Here is a 12,960-nt window from a genome sequence, read left to right on the forward strand (position 1 = left end):
CTCTGCACTGTGGGACCAGCGTGGCCGAGGCAGGGCCTGGGGCAAAGAGCAGCTGGAACCCCCAGGTGAGGAGATGGGTGCTCCCACAGGGGTACATCAAGGGACCTACCATAGAGGCATTTTGACTAGAAACTGCCTGTGGCCAGCAGGATGGAAATATTTCTGTCACTAAGATTATTCCCCAGGGTCCATGGGCTCTCGCAGCCCAACAGCCTGACCCTGAGTCTGCTGTCCCTGAGACACAGCCCTTCCCTACCACTGTGTCTTTGTTCTCTGCTCCCCTGACCAGCCTCAGGATGATGCCCTGACACCTGGCAGGCAAGGAGATGCTCTGGGTCAAAGCCCCCAGAGACTTTTAATAAGAACAAATAAGGATGCACAGCATAAAAATGGGAATAAAAATAGAGGAAACTCCAGGTGATTTCTGCTGCCCATAGGTCAAGCGAGTCGGTTCCCCAGTGCTCACGGCTCTCCCAGCTGCACAGACCTCTCCTCCCTCCCAGCTGCACCCAGCTGCAGGGCAGGGATGGGCTCTCCTGGCCTGGGGCTCAGGGACTGTTGTGCACCATGCTACAGTGTCACAGCTGTTGTGTCCTCATGGGGATGTGCCACAGACACTTCTTCGGCATCATCATAGCCCATGCTCCCCGGGGACAGGGACAAGGTGTCTCCTTCAGCTCCAGGGATCTCGGCACTTCTCTGGGAGCATGGGGTGACCCCTGCAAGCAGCAAGGGCGGACATTTCAGTTCACTTCTTGGTGTCTGTACTCCACTATCCTCCCTGCTCCTCACCACATTCAGTTCCTTCTCCCACCTCCAGGCCTTTCAAGGAAACCTCCTGGGGCAGGTTCCCCCTTCCCAGGAGGTTTGGGCCTCAGTACAGTAGTGACTTGGGGGGCTCAAGGGATGTCACCCTAGGAACAGGCAGCGCTGTCTTTCCCTCTCACCTCTGGGTGCATCCCTGGGGCCTGCTCCCTCCTCTGGCATCCTGGGCATTTCCCACTCTCCCTCCCCCGGATCAGAAACCTCTCTGGCATCATCGTAGCCATCTTCTGGGTGATCTCTGGGCAGGACAAGGACATCTGAAAGGAGAGGGAAGCTGGTGACAGAGAGAAGATACGTCCTGCAGAGCAGAGGACAGGAGGGTGCGCAGGGACACAGGGCCGAGTCACTGGGGTTGGCAGCACCACAGGAGATGCCCATGTCCTCCCCATCTCCAATGGTGACACTCAGTGACTCCTCTGTCCATCATGTGTTTGCAGGGAGATCAACCCCTTCCTGCCTCCATTACCTGGTGCTGATCCCAGACCATCCTCCTCCTCGCTGACCCCAGGGTAGGGCTGCAGCTGGGTCAGGGACTGCTCTGAAGAGGAGCCTGGAGAGAAGCACAGTGGGTGTTATGGAGCAAGCCCCACTGACCTGGCTCATGGTCAGCGCTGCTGGGGAAGAGGGACCCACAGAGCTGGGGCTGCATGGGGAGGAGGGCTGGGAATTCACCCTGCTCCCCCAGGACAAACCCTGTCCCAAAAGTGCTCCAGAGCTGCCCTAGGACAGCCCCTTCCCTCACTCCTCGGGTGTCACATGGGGTGCAGGGGCAGTAATAAAGGGGCTGTCCAGCTGGGACAGTCAGAGCTGACTGGGAGAAAGCTTCTCTCTTGGGCCCAGGACCTGGATGCTCTCCCACAGACCCCACGCTCCAAGCACCAGAGGGAGCATGGACTGGGGGCGTATCAGGGGATCAGCTCTGGGTTGGCGCCAGGGGAAAGGGTCTTGCAGATGTGCCTCCAGGGAGGACCCACACCCACCTGAGTGACCAAACCTGGCCTGCTTCTCCAAAGCTGGGCTGTAACCAATCTCCTCATACACAGCCTCAAGGAAGGACTCCTGAGCTCTCCTGGAGCCTGGGGACAGAAGCAGGGCTGGCACAGGGACAAGCAAAGGGGCAATGGGATCACACTGTGCTCCCCAAAAGCAGTTCCTTGGGCCAGCCCAGGACTGCTCTGAGAGCACAGCCCCACTGTGCTGCCCAGGCACGGCTGCCACATCCCCCGTGAGGGCAACATCGCTGTGGAGATCCTCTGGGGCAGCGTCACCCTTGCATCATCCCTTTGAAGACAGTGCTCATGCCCCTCTGGCCCCTGGATCATGCCCCCCTTATGTCACCCTGGAGCAGCTCCCACATTTCCTCTGCACCTGGAGCTTGCCCTTGTCTGCCCCACGGGTCCATAGTAAGGCCCCTGTCCTGGGGGTGGGCAGGCATGGGCTGAGGGACAGGCTTGGGGCCTGACACCACGGTGATGGACCCTGCTGCCCCGCACTCCTCCTAGCATCTCCCTTGCCCCAGAGCCCTCTCCAGCACTACCTAGACCACTGCCAGTCTTGGCCATCCCCACTCTGCCATATCTCTCCTCGCCCCATCACTAGCTCCCCCCACCTCTGGGCTCTCTCCAGCCCTTGCTGCTGGTGGCCCACGGACAGGCACTCAGTGGGGCAGCACATGTGAAGGTGGCAGCACACATTCTCATCTCCCCACTCTGCCTGTACCTCTCACTGACAACCCTCGCTGACACCCCCCTGCAACACCACACCGTCCTTCCAGGAGGTATCTCCCCCTGGGACCTCTGGGGAAGGACCCACCTCTGCGTGCAGCCCTGGTGCTCAGCACTTGCCCAGCCAAGAGGGCCAGGAGCAGGCAGAGAAGGGCCCCCAGGATGATGCAGATGATGACGGGCACTGAGACTCTTCCGCTGCTGGTCTGACGGCCTCGGGTGGGAACTGCAGGGGAGAGAAAATGGAAGGGGCAGCACCAGGACTGGGAGAGGTGGAGGCAGCACCAGTCCTGACCCCATCACACAAGGCAGCAGAGGCTGGAGGGCCCCAGGAATGAGTGTTGGGGAAGCTTCCACCTTGCTGACGAAATGACAACTCTTCCTTACACCCTCCCACCACCCCAGTGCCTCCTCCAGAGACTTTCACACCCCAGCAAGGAGCCCCTTCCATCCATCTGTGAGTCACAGCCCAGCTCCAAGGATACCCAGCCCCAGAGGGAGGACAACTTACCTGCTTGAGGTGGGGATGTTGCCATCCTGGGTGTAGCTGCAGAGGAGAAAAAAGAGAGCAGGACTGAGACACTGGGTATGCGGGGAGCGGGGAGCCTCCTCCCCAGCACACCATGGAGTGTCTATAGATGTCCCTGACATATCCAACCCAAATAGCCCCTCCTGTAGTTCCTGAAAGAGAGGCCAGGGCAGCACCCAGCACCTCTGCTCTGGGAGGCAGGCAGGAAGGCACAGGCAGACCGGGGATAGCCCTGGGACTGCAGGGCCCCATGGGGAGTGGCCAAAGGACATCCAGTTCAACGAGGCTGCTCCCTGACTGGCACCAGCCTCCTGTACTCTGCAGGAACCATCTTGCTTATGGGAGGTCGGGGCCATGTCAGGACCTCATGGACTGAAGGTCTTCCCCAGCTCCCTGCCAATGCCTGACCAAGGCATCCCAGCCCTGCCACTCACCTGAGCAGCGCACGGCAGCGTCTTCCTTATGCCGGCAAGCACCGCTGTCCCCAGGCCGGGCCCAGCAGTCCTGCAGGGATAACTCCGTCCCCTGGCACTCCACCTGCTCCAGCCAGATGGGGCCCATCCCCATCCCAAACACAGCCTCACGCAGGGCAGACACTGCACGGCCACAGCCCAGCTGCCTGCACGCCACTTCGGCATCCTGTATGTCCCAGGAGTCGTCACACACCGTCCCCCAGGAGCCACGGTGCCAGACCTCCACTCTGCCCGAGCACTCGTCCTCACCGCCCACGGCACGAATCTTCTCCCTGGCTGGAGAAGGCAAAGACCTCCCATGGCACCAGGACAGCAGGCAGAGCCCTGCCAGACACAGAGGGGCAAATCCTTACCTGTGCAGCTCGTGGAGTTGGGGCACGGGGCCAACGGGGCCAGGGGCATTTCTGGGCGTCCCCCTGAAGAAGGAAACATTGTGGTGAAGGGGCTGGTTTGGAGGACCATTCAGGAGAGAGCAGGGCTGAGCTCTGCTTGTGCTTTCCTGTACCATCTTGGTCATGGCAGCAACTGAACTGCAGTCATCCAGGGGACACGCACAGGACTGTGGGGGGACCCCGAGTGCTCAGCCCCAAGAGCTCCCTGGTTCACAGCGCAGCAGTAGCTTGTCTATGGAGGGGAGGCTCTTCTGAAACCTCTCTAGTCTCTTCTGAGACCTCACCTGGAGATGCCTCTGCCTCCCCCAGGCGCTGCTGGCAACCTGGGTTGCAACTGCTGCTGGACATGTGTGGTTGTGGTCATGTTTGTGCCACTGGCAGCAGAAGGGTCTGACATGGAAAGGAAAAGCCCCTCCAAGCTCTTTATCTGTGCTTGGCTATGGCCAGCAGGGAGCAGGATCTGAGGTGACATGAGTACCCGGGAGGATCAGAGTTACCGTTACAGGTGATGTTGGTCTCCTCTCGCAGGTCTTGGCATGACTGTGGGTTCCAGGGAGTGGAGGGACACTGCCAGAAGGAGCTGTTTCTCTCCCCACACTGCACGCGATCCAGCCAGGCAGGGCCAGACTCCCTACCAGAGGGCTGGCGTCTTTCCAGGGATCCTCCATCCCCACAGCTCAGCTCCTTACACACCAGCATCACCGTGTTGAGAGTCATCGAGTTGGAGCAAACGCTCCCCCATGTCCCGTTGTAGAAAACCTGCAGGCGTCCAGAGCAGCCGTCACTGTTCTCCAGCCTCAGGTCCATGAACTCTGGGAGGAAAAGACCCCAAAGGGGGAACAGGCTGCCCTGGGGTTGTGGGAGCTAGGACACCTCTGCATCCCCAGGCCCTCAGCTGGGCAGGGCCAACACGTCCCCTTTGCACCCAGGGTCAGAGAGAAGTCCCTGATGGACAGACACCCCTGCCCTTCCCACTAACCCTTGGGGATGGCTGAGCTCCCCAGGACCCCCAGTGGGACTGAGGGTGCCCATGTATGCGTGTCCACAGGATGTGCTCGGGCAGGAGCTCAGGGGCAGCCAGGGACAGCCTCAGCCATACCCGGCTCTCCCCGTGTCCTGGCCTCCCCAGGAACCAGGCTCCCACCACAACTCCTGGCACAGACCTGAGCAGATGACTCCCGCATCCTCTTTGTGCCCGCAGTTGTGCTGCCCCCAGGGCCCAGCTGGGCAGTCCCAGAGAGCAGCTTCTGTCCCAGAACAGTTCACACCATCCAGCCAGATCTGCCCGGAGCCTTCCCCGAACCGAGCAGAGCCGGCTGCCTCCACTGCCCCTCCGCAGCCCAGCTGGTGGCAGACGACGGCAGCATCAGACAGGTCCCAGCCATCGTCGCAGACAGTCCCCCACATACCCTGGTAGTAGATCTCCACTCTCCCTGCGCAGCGCCCGGCCCCGTTCACCAGCCGGAGCCACCGACTCCCTGCAGTGGGTACAAACCCCAGTTGCTGCCAGGGACTGTCTGCCTGCACAGACCATCACCTGGGGAGCCTGCACACTGCCACTCACCCCCACAAATGACTCCCACGTCCTCCACAACCACTGCCGCCAGCGTGGTCTCAGGCAGGGAGGTGTTGCAGAGGCTCAGGTTGGCCTCATGCCCTGCGCACCGCACCCCTCGCAGCCCCACGGGGCCCATGCCTCGCTCAGGCTTTGGGGGGTTGTAGGCTGTCCCGGCCTCCCCACACCGCAGCTGCCGGCACACCACGCTGGCCTCCTGCACGTCCCACTGGTCATCCAGGACTCTGCCCCATGCCCCATCCTGGAAGATCTCCACTCGTCCGTCGCAGCGGCTCCCTCCGCCCACCAGCCGCAGGGATCCAAAGCTGACTGAGCCTGGGGAGAGCAGAGATGCCACAGCCATGGGTGGCACCGGGAGCATGGCACCCTTCAGGGAGGGGGGCAAGGGGGGATTTCCCCACCAAACTGGACAAGATTGAGCCTTGTGCTGAGGAGAAGTTAGGGTAAAGCCCGGGCCCTCTCTGCAGCTCACACCCAGGTCTGCTGCTGCTGGGGGCACCCAGGCAGCTCCTGCTGGGTGGTGGGATGAGGCTCTGTGGGGATGGGATGTGGGTGTCTGCAGCCAGAGGGATGGGACAGAGCCCTGCAGCCCTGTCTCAAGCTACTTGCACAGTACGAGAACAGAGGAGCCCAGGCCTGGCGGTGGCACTGGTGCCTAAGCCTCTGCCCTAGGGACAGATGCCTGCCTCCGTTCAGTCCTCAGCTGTCCCAAAGTGGAGCGCTCACTCTGAGCAGGGAAAAACCTCCAGATGGCTCCTGGGGAAGGCAGGGTTTCTCCAGGGAGAAAGTCAGCCTGGTATGGCCACGGGAGCTCTGCCCTGGGTGGCCATGTTGTACACAAATGACAAATGGATTGAATGCACATTCTTCTGGCACTCACCTGAGCAAATGACAGCAGCAGTGTTCCCTTGGGAGCACAGTGAGGCCCCCAGGGTGGTCACTGGGCACTGCTGCAGGTGGGCTTCAGTCCCGTCACAGTGGAATGAGTCTCTCCAGACAGGGCCAGTCTCTCTCCCAAAATGCTCTCCTCCAGGAATGGACTCAGCAAACCCGCAGTTGAGTTGCCGACAGAGAACGTGGGCATCCGAGAGATCCCAGCGGGACGCACAGAGGGTCCCCCACGTCCCCAGCACCTGGACCTCCACCCTCCCTGCACACACTGTGCTGCCATTCACCAGCCTGAACCCTGTGTACTCTGGGGAGAGAGGAGGAGGAATGAGGGTGGATTGGTGCTCTTGTACCCTCTGTAGCTGGCAGAGAGGCCAGAGGGACAACATGCCCTTGTTTTCCTCCTGCATTATTTTCATGCTGCAGACAACCCCATCCACCCCTCCTGCCCTCACCCCCGGCCCAGCACGGCCCTTGCTCTGTTACCCAGTCCCCACCACAGCCCCAGTGTTCAACACCCCTCCCTGTGTCCTTACGTGTGCAGGTGACAACAGCGCTGTTTGCGTGGGTGCAGGGCTGGTCCTTGGGCGACCCCTTGGGGCAGGAGGCGAGGAGGGATTCATTCCCCACACACTGCAGCTCTCCATCCCAGATGGGACCCACCCCTTCTCCAAAGGGACTTCCTCCAGGGACAGGCAGGGCTGCGCCGCACTGCAACTCCCTGCAGAGCACGTCAGCAGCTTTGGGACCAAAGTGGGAAGCGCAGACAGTTTTCCACTGGCCCCCATCATGGATCTGCACACGTCCTGAGCAGCGGCTCCTCCCTTCCACCAGACGGACAAATCCTGCAAAAAACCCAAAACAGTTGGGAGTTCCCAGAGCCCTCTGGCAGTTACATGCCCACATCCCACATCACCTCTGAGCAAGCTGTGACCAATTCACCCATTGCACATCCCAGAGGAAGCTGCTGGGGGAGTGTTGGTGACACAAACACATCCAGGCTCCCTTGCACCCCTTCGCTACACCGTCACAGCACATTCCGGGTTTTGGCCAGGATAGATTTATATTCCCTTGGGCTGAGAGGGAGAACAGCTAGAGGGCTGGATCCCGATCAATCATTGGAGTATTTCATACCATGTGACGTCACGCTCAGGGTATATAGGCGGATGAGGGCTCTCTAGTGCGCTCTATGCGGTTTTGCGGGATTTTCTGGTGCAGTCAGATTACTACTGGGGGGTGGGCTGCATACCTATCGCCGTGCTCGGTAAGCCACTGCTGCATTTTACACGTCTTTGGACTCACTACTATTACTGATGTTTTCTTGTTACTTTTAGTAAATCTTTTTTTTTATTCAACCTACGAATTTTCTTCTTTTTGTGTCTCCACTATTTCACCGGGGAGAGGGGAGGGGGAGGTGAAAGTCTGGCCACGTAGTGATTGCTTGCCAGCTGAGTTCAAAGCACAACAGGCACTCAAGCTTATGTGTCTGTGACAGACCCACAGCACACCGTGCAAACCATGTGGGTGCCTTTGGGACCAAAGTTTAAGTCACAGACAGTTTTCCAAAGGTCCTCCTCATGGATCACTATACGTCCTCAGGAGGGGCTGTCCCCTTAGAGCAGCTGGAGAGATTCTGGAGCAACCAAAGACCCCTGAGAGTTCCCACAGCCCTCTGGCAATACCCTGACTGATCTCCAAGGTGGCCACAGGCAAAAAGCCCTACGACATCCCCAGCTGCTCTCAGGGGGTGCTGATGGCAAAAACACATCAGCCCCAGCCTGCTGCTCCTCGGAAATCGGCACAGAACTTCTGGGCTTGCTTCTCTACCAACAGCCACAGCCACAGGAATCTCTCAGAGAAACTGCTGCTGCCCCAGAGAACTTGGGCTACCCAGTACTGGTCCCTGGGCACTGTCACACCCAAAGCTCTTGGGGTTGAGGGAAAAGGGCACAGGCACTGTTGGGTGGTGCAGCTTCCTCTGTCCCACTGAGCTCAGGGTCAGGCGTGAGGAACCTCTTGGTGGCACGAGAAGCCCACCTTGTTTCCACAGGGGTCTTGAGCTGTTGGGGCACTGCTGGGATATAGAACGTGTCACAGGGCAAAAGTACAGTGAGGATGTACTGCTCAGGTGCCCACCCAGGAAAGAGGTTCTCAGCCTCAGCCAGAGTGCACTGCTGGGCATGCATGTCCCTGCCCATGGCTGGGCAGAAGGCAGGAGAGTGGACGGAAGAGCAGCCCTGGGCTTACACGAGCTCCCGGTGCAAGGGCAGGCACAGAGCAGAGACAGTAAGTGCTGACAAATCCCCCGTGGCACCGAGCAGCCAGGGGTTGGGGCAGGCAGGAGAGGCTGGGCAGCAGGTCAGCACTGCCTGGACGGGGCCATGTCCCCATGCTCAGGCTCTCATGGGGTGACCTGGGAGAGGAACGAGGTGCCACGTGCCACCCTGCTCTTCTGCCCAAGCCCAGTGCTTCTCCTCTACAAGCAACCCCTTTGATTCAGTCAAGGGACACGTGTCTACTTGGAGGCACAACCCAACAGCAGCTATCCATCTCATGCCCTTGGCCAGGACTGTGGGTGGCCACATGAGTCACTTGCGGTGCCTCTGGCATGGGGGCACCTTGCCCTCAGCACCGATAGACAGGTCCTGGGTGAACAGGAGGAGAAAGATGGGAATCAACAGACAGTGCAGGGCAGAGATGGAGGGTTCATCTGCGCAACTCAGGGGCCAGGCACGGTAAGGGCAACCCTGGGCAGGTTCCTACTGGCCTTTCCCCAGGGACTGGGGACACCAGTAATGACAGTGCCAGCTCAGCAGTGTGACCAGCCACATTGGGCAATGCTCTGGTGCCTGACGGTTGATCCCTGAGGGCACAGCCAGGTTCCTTCCACAATCCCAACCCCAGAGATGGAGAATAGCTTGTCCCCTTACCTGAACACATCACTCCAGCGTCCTCATCATGATCACAGTCATTTTCACCCCATCCGCTGTGTGTGCAGTCAGACAGGGCAGATTCGGTGCCTTTACAGCCAACATCATCCATCCAAATGGGGCCAGATCCTATCCCAAAGTGTCCATACTTAGGAGCTCGAACAGCAGACCCACAGCCCAGCTGCTTACAAACCACTGCTGCATCAGTCATGTCCCAATAGTCACCACACACGGTCCCCCACTGGTCTTGTTGTTTCACCTCGACTCTCCCAGCGCAGCGACTGCCGCCATCTGCCAGCCTCACCTCCACAGCACCTTCAAACACCAACATGAACTGGGTCAGGAGAGCACCAAGCCCCAGCACTGTCGCTCTCAAGGAACTCCCTGCCAGGGTAGAGTCAGAGGTACCAGGGTGGGAGCCCACTCTTCTCCAGGCTGTCCCCAGGGCACTTCAGGGGACCCTTCTATCCTCATGGGCTGTGCAATGCTGTGGGTTCCCAGATGTAAACTTGCTCAGTCATTTGCCATCCCACCACACAAGGCATCTTTTCACAGCCCAATGGCTACCGCCCTCTTGCCCATGGCCACCCACACACTGCCCAGCCTTGCACTCGGCACCTTCTCCTCCCCAGCACCCCCTGAACAGCCCCATGTGCCCAGGCCTGCAGCTTCCCATGCAAACTGCCTGCCCCAGCACCATCCAAACCCACCCCCAAGCCCAGGGCTTTCCTTGTCCCCACTGAGAGGATCCAGAATGTCCCCGCACCCACATCCCCTCCTCACCCCTGGTGTCAGCCCTTTCCCTGCACTGGGCCAGACCCCCAGGCAAGATGTCCCCCTACAATAGATGCTCCGGTCCCCTTCCCTCGGTGGGGTACAAACTGTCCCTGTGGGGTCAGGGATCCCTAGAACAAGGGGGCAGGGAACAGCACACAAACCCTTCAGGGTACCCGAGAGATTGGCAGTGCCCTGTAGGGATCTCTGAGTGCTTCCATCACCCACTAGTCCACCACCAGCTCCAGAGGCTCACTGCTAGGGAACAGGGGGTCCCAAAAAGGTACCCCAGCACAGGGTGTCTCTGATTGCAGCCATGCACAGGCTGCCCTAAACAGCAGCAGCTGGAGAAGGAGATGATACTCTCTCCCACCCAGGTGGGCACAGGGTCCAGGGACTTGAGCACCTTCTGCCCCTCCTCTCAGTGGCACCTGCAAAGAATCCCCATTCCCTGATAGATCCCAATGACCACGCTGGTACCTGTTGGCCCTGTGCTGTGGGACAAGGGAGATGGCACTTACCCCTGCACAGCTGTACCCAGAGGAGCAGCCACAGCATCTGAGGGGAAAGGACTCCCTCTGTGCCCATCCTGAGCCTCCTGCCCTGTCCGCACATCCCTGCTGTGCCACACTCCCTGCCACAGCTCCTGGGAACTCATGGGGACAATGACGACGGGTGGGCAATATATCTCTGCTGATGCCAGCCCAGCTACAGGAAGAGCCAATCAAAGCAGCAGCCCCTTTTTAGACATTATCGGGACCTATCTCCCCTCCGACACAGCCCAGCCCTCCAATGAACTTCTCCAGTGCCATTCATGACCATATATGAGGGATGGCTCCGCTGCAGGTGTCACGTCACTGTGGCGGTGGGGCGTCACAGGACAGGGTCAGTTGTAGTGGGGGAAATGGGTTTTTCATGCCTTGAACCCTGCTGTGTGGACCAGGAGCACTGAGCATCTCCTATACTGGGCACAACCAAGAGCCCAACATGCGAGTGTCCAGCCATCCCCATGCCATGGGAACAACAGGGCTGGGACTGCACCGGGGGATGTGTCAGGAAGGGAACAGCCCCTGCCCCTGCTTCAGACCCTTTGTGCTGAGAGCATCAGCTGGGAAGGGGCCTTATCCCAGGCCAGAGCCCCATCCCAGGAGCGCTGACTCACCCGTCCCTCCCTGGAGAGCCCCACGGAAGGTCCCTTCCAATGAGATGGAGCTGGAGCTGGGACATGTCCCTGTCCTGGCAGCAGACACACAGCTCAGACATATCCCTGACTCTCAGCATGTCATTGAGGGGCCGTTATTCCCCACGGGTGGCTCGGGAGCTGCAGCCTGCAGGTGCACAAACCACAGCCCACGTGACCTCGCAGCGCTCCCTGTGCTTCCCCCTGCAGAGCCCGGGCAGGAAGTCTGTGGTTTCCTCCTGGCACCAAGCCCAGGCACATCCCTGTGGTACCCTCAAACTCCCCCTACCCCAACAGCTCCAGCCAGGGCTGCAGGGGCTGCTCCTTCAGCCTTGCAGACACGGGGCCGGGCAGCTCCTGGCCACCACAATGCCCCTCTGATGCACACGGCTGCTCTGCACTGAGCCCCATGGCCACAGGGTGCCATCGGTGACGTGACTTCACACCCTCCTATGGCCACCACTGTTTGCTCATGAGTTACACTGACAGTGACCTCACACCCTCCTGCTGCCACTGCTTGTGTGCACGAGTCACACTGTCACACGTGTGTGTGGTGTATGGACTTCTGCTGGCAATGGTTCTTCCAAAAAGCCATATTTGGACACAGTCTAAAGATCATTTCGGTGACATCAGAAGCACCTACACAAGCTATGGGCCAGATCCTGCCCTATCAGCTGCTCAGGCACCAGTGACATCACAAGCTCACACACAGCCATGGGCATGCTCCTGCCCTATCTGCTACTCAGACACAGGTGATGTCATAGCATCTACCTCTGATATTGTCCTGCTGCTGGCCTATCGGCTGTTCAGACACCAATGACCTCAAACCCACCGACACAAACTACGGGCCTGCTCCTGCCCTATCAGCTGCTCAGGCAGCAGGGACATTATAAGCACCTACACATGCCGTGGGCCTACTCCAGGCCTATGAGCTACTCAGGCGTGAGTGACCTCATCAGCACAGACACAAGCCATGGGCCTGCTCCTGCCCTATCAGCTACTCAGGCAACAGTGACCTCAAAACAACCTACATGTACTTGTCATGGTTTAACCCCAGCCAGCAGCTCAGCCCCACACAGTCCCTCGCTCACTATTTCGCTAAATACAAAGTTAATTCTACACCAGCCAAAACCAGTACAATGTCAGATGCCTGCTCCTGCCCTGTCAGCTACTCAGGCACCAGTGACCTCACAAGTGCATATACACCTCTTGCCATGTTCTCGCTGTTGACATATTCGGCCTCTGGTGACCTCACATGCACCTGTAGAGGCCATGCACCTGGTCCTGGCCAATCAGCTATTCAGCCAAGAGTGACATCACAAGTACATACCCAATGCATTTGGCTCCCTCTTGCCTATCAGCTACCTTGGACATCAGTGACCTGACCACCACACATCCCTCCACTTGTTATCTGCTCGCCTATGAGATAAGAAGGCACAAGTGACCTCACAAGCTCTGACACAAGTCATGTGCATGCACTCGGTCTATCAGCTACTCAGGCACCAGCAATCTCACAAGCACTTACACAAGCCATGTACCAGCTCCCAGCCTGTGATCTACTAAGGCACCAGTGGCCTCACAAGCACATACCAACCTAGTTGCTCTGTGCTTGTGTGCTGGGTAACTCTGTGTGGCAGCCCCCACCCAGTCACTTGCTCACTCCCCAGCA

At 59.1% G+C, this 12,960-nt stretch overlaps 1 pseudogene; it reads right to left on the reverse strand.

Annotated features, from left to right (window-relative positions):
- Positions 1-412: 412 nt before the first annotated feature.
- Positions 413-12,960, reverse strand: part of LOC141937016 (scavenger receptor cysteine-rich type 1 protein M130-like) — a 61,222-nt pseudogene continuing 48,674 nt past the window's right edge.

This window comes from Strix uralensis, chromosome 36 (genome assembly GCF_047716275.1).
Source record: "Strix uralensis isolate ZFMK-TIS-50842 chromosome 36, bStrUra1, whole genome shotgun sequence".
In the NCBI taxonomy this organism is placed as follows: domain Eukaryota; kingdom Metazoa; phylum Chordata; class Aves; order Strigiformes; family Strigidae; genus Strix; species Strix uralensis.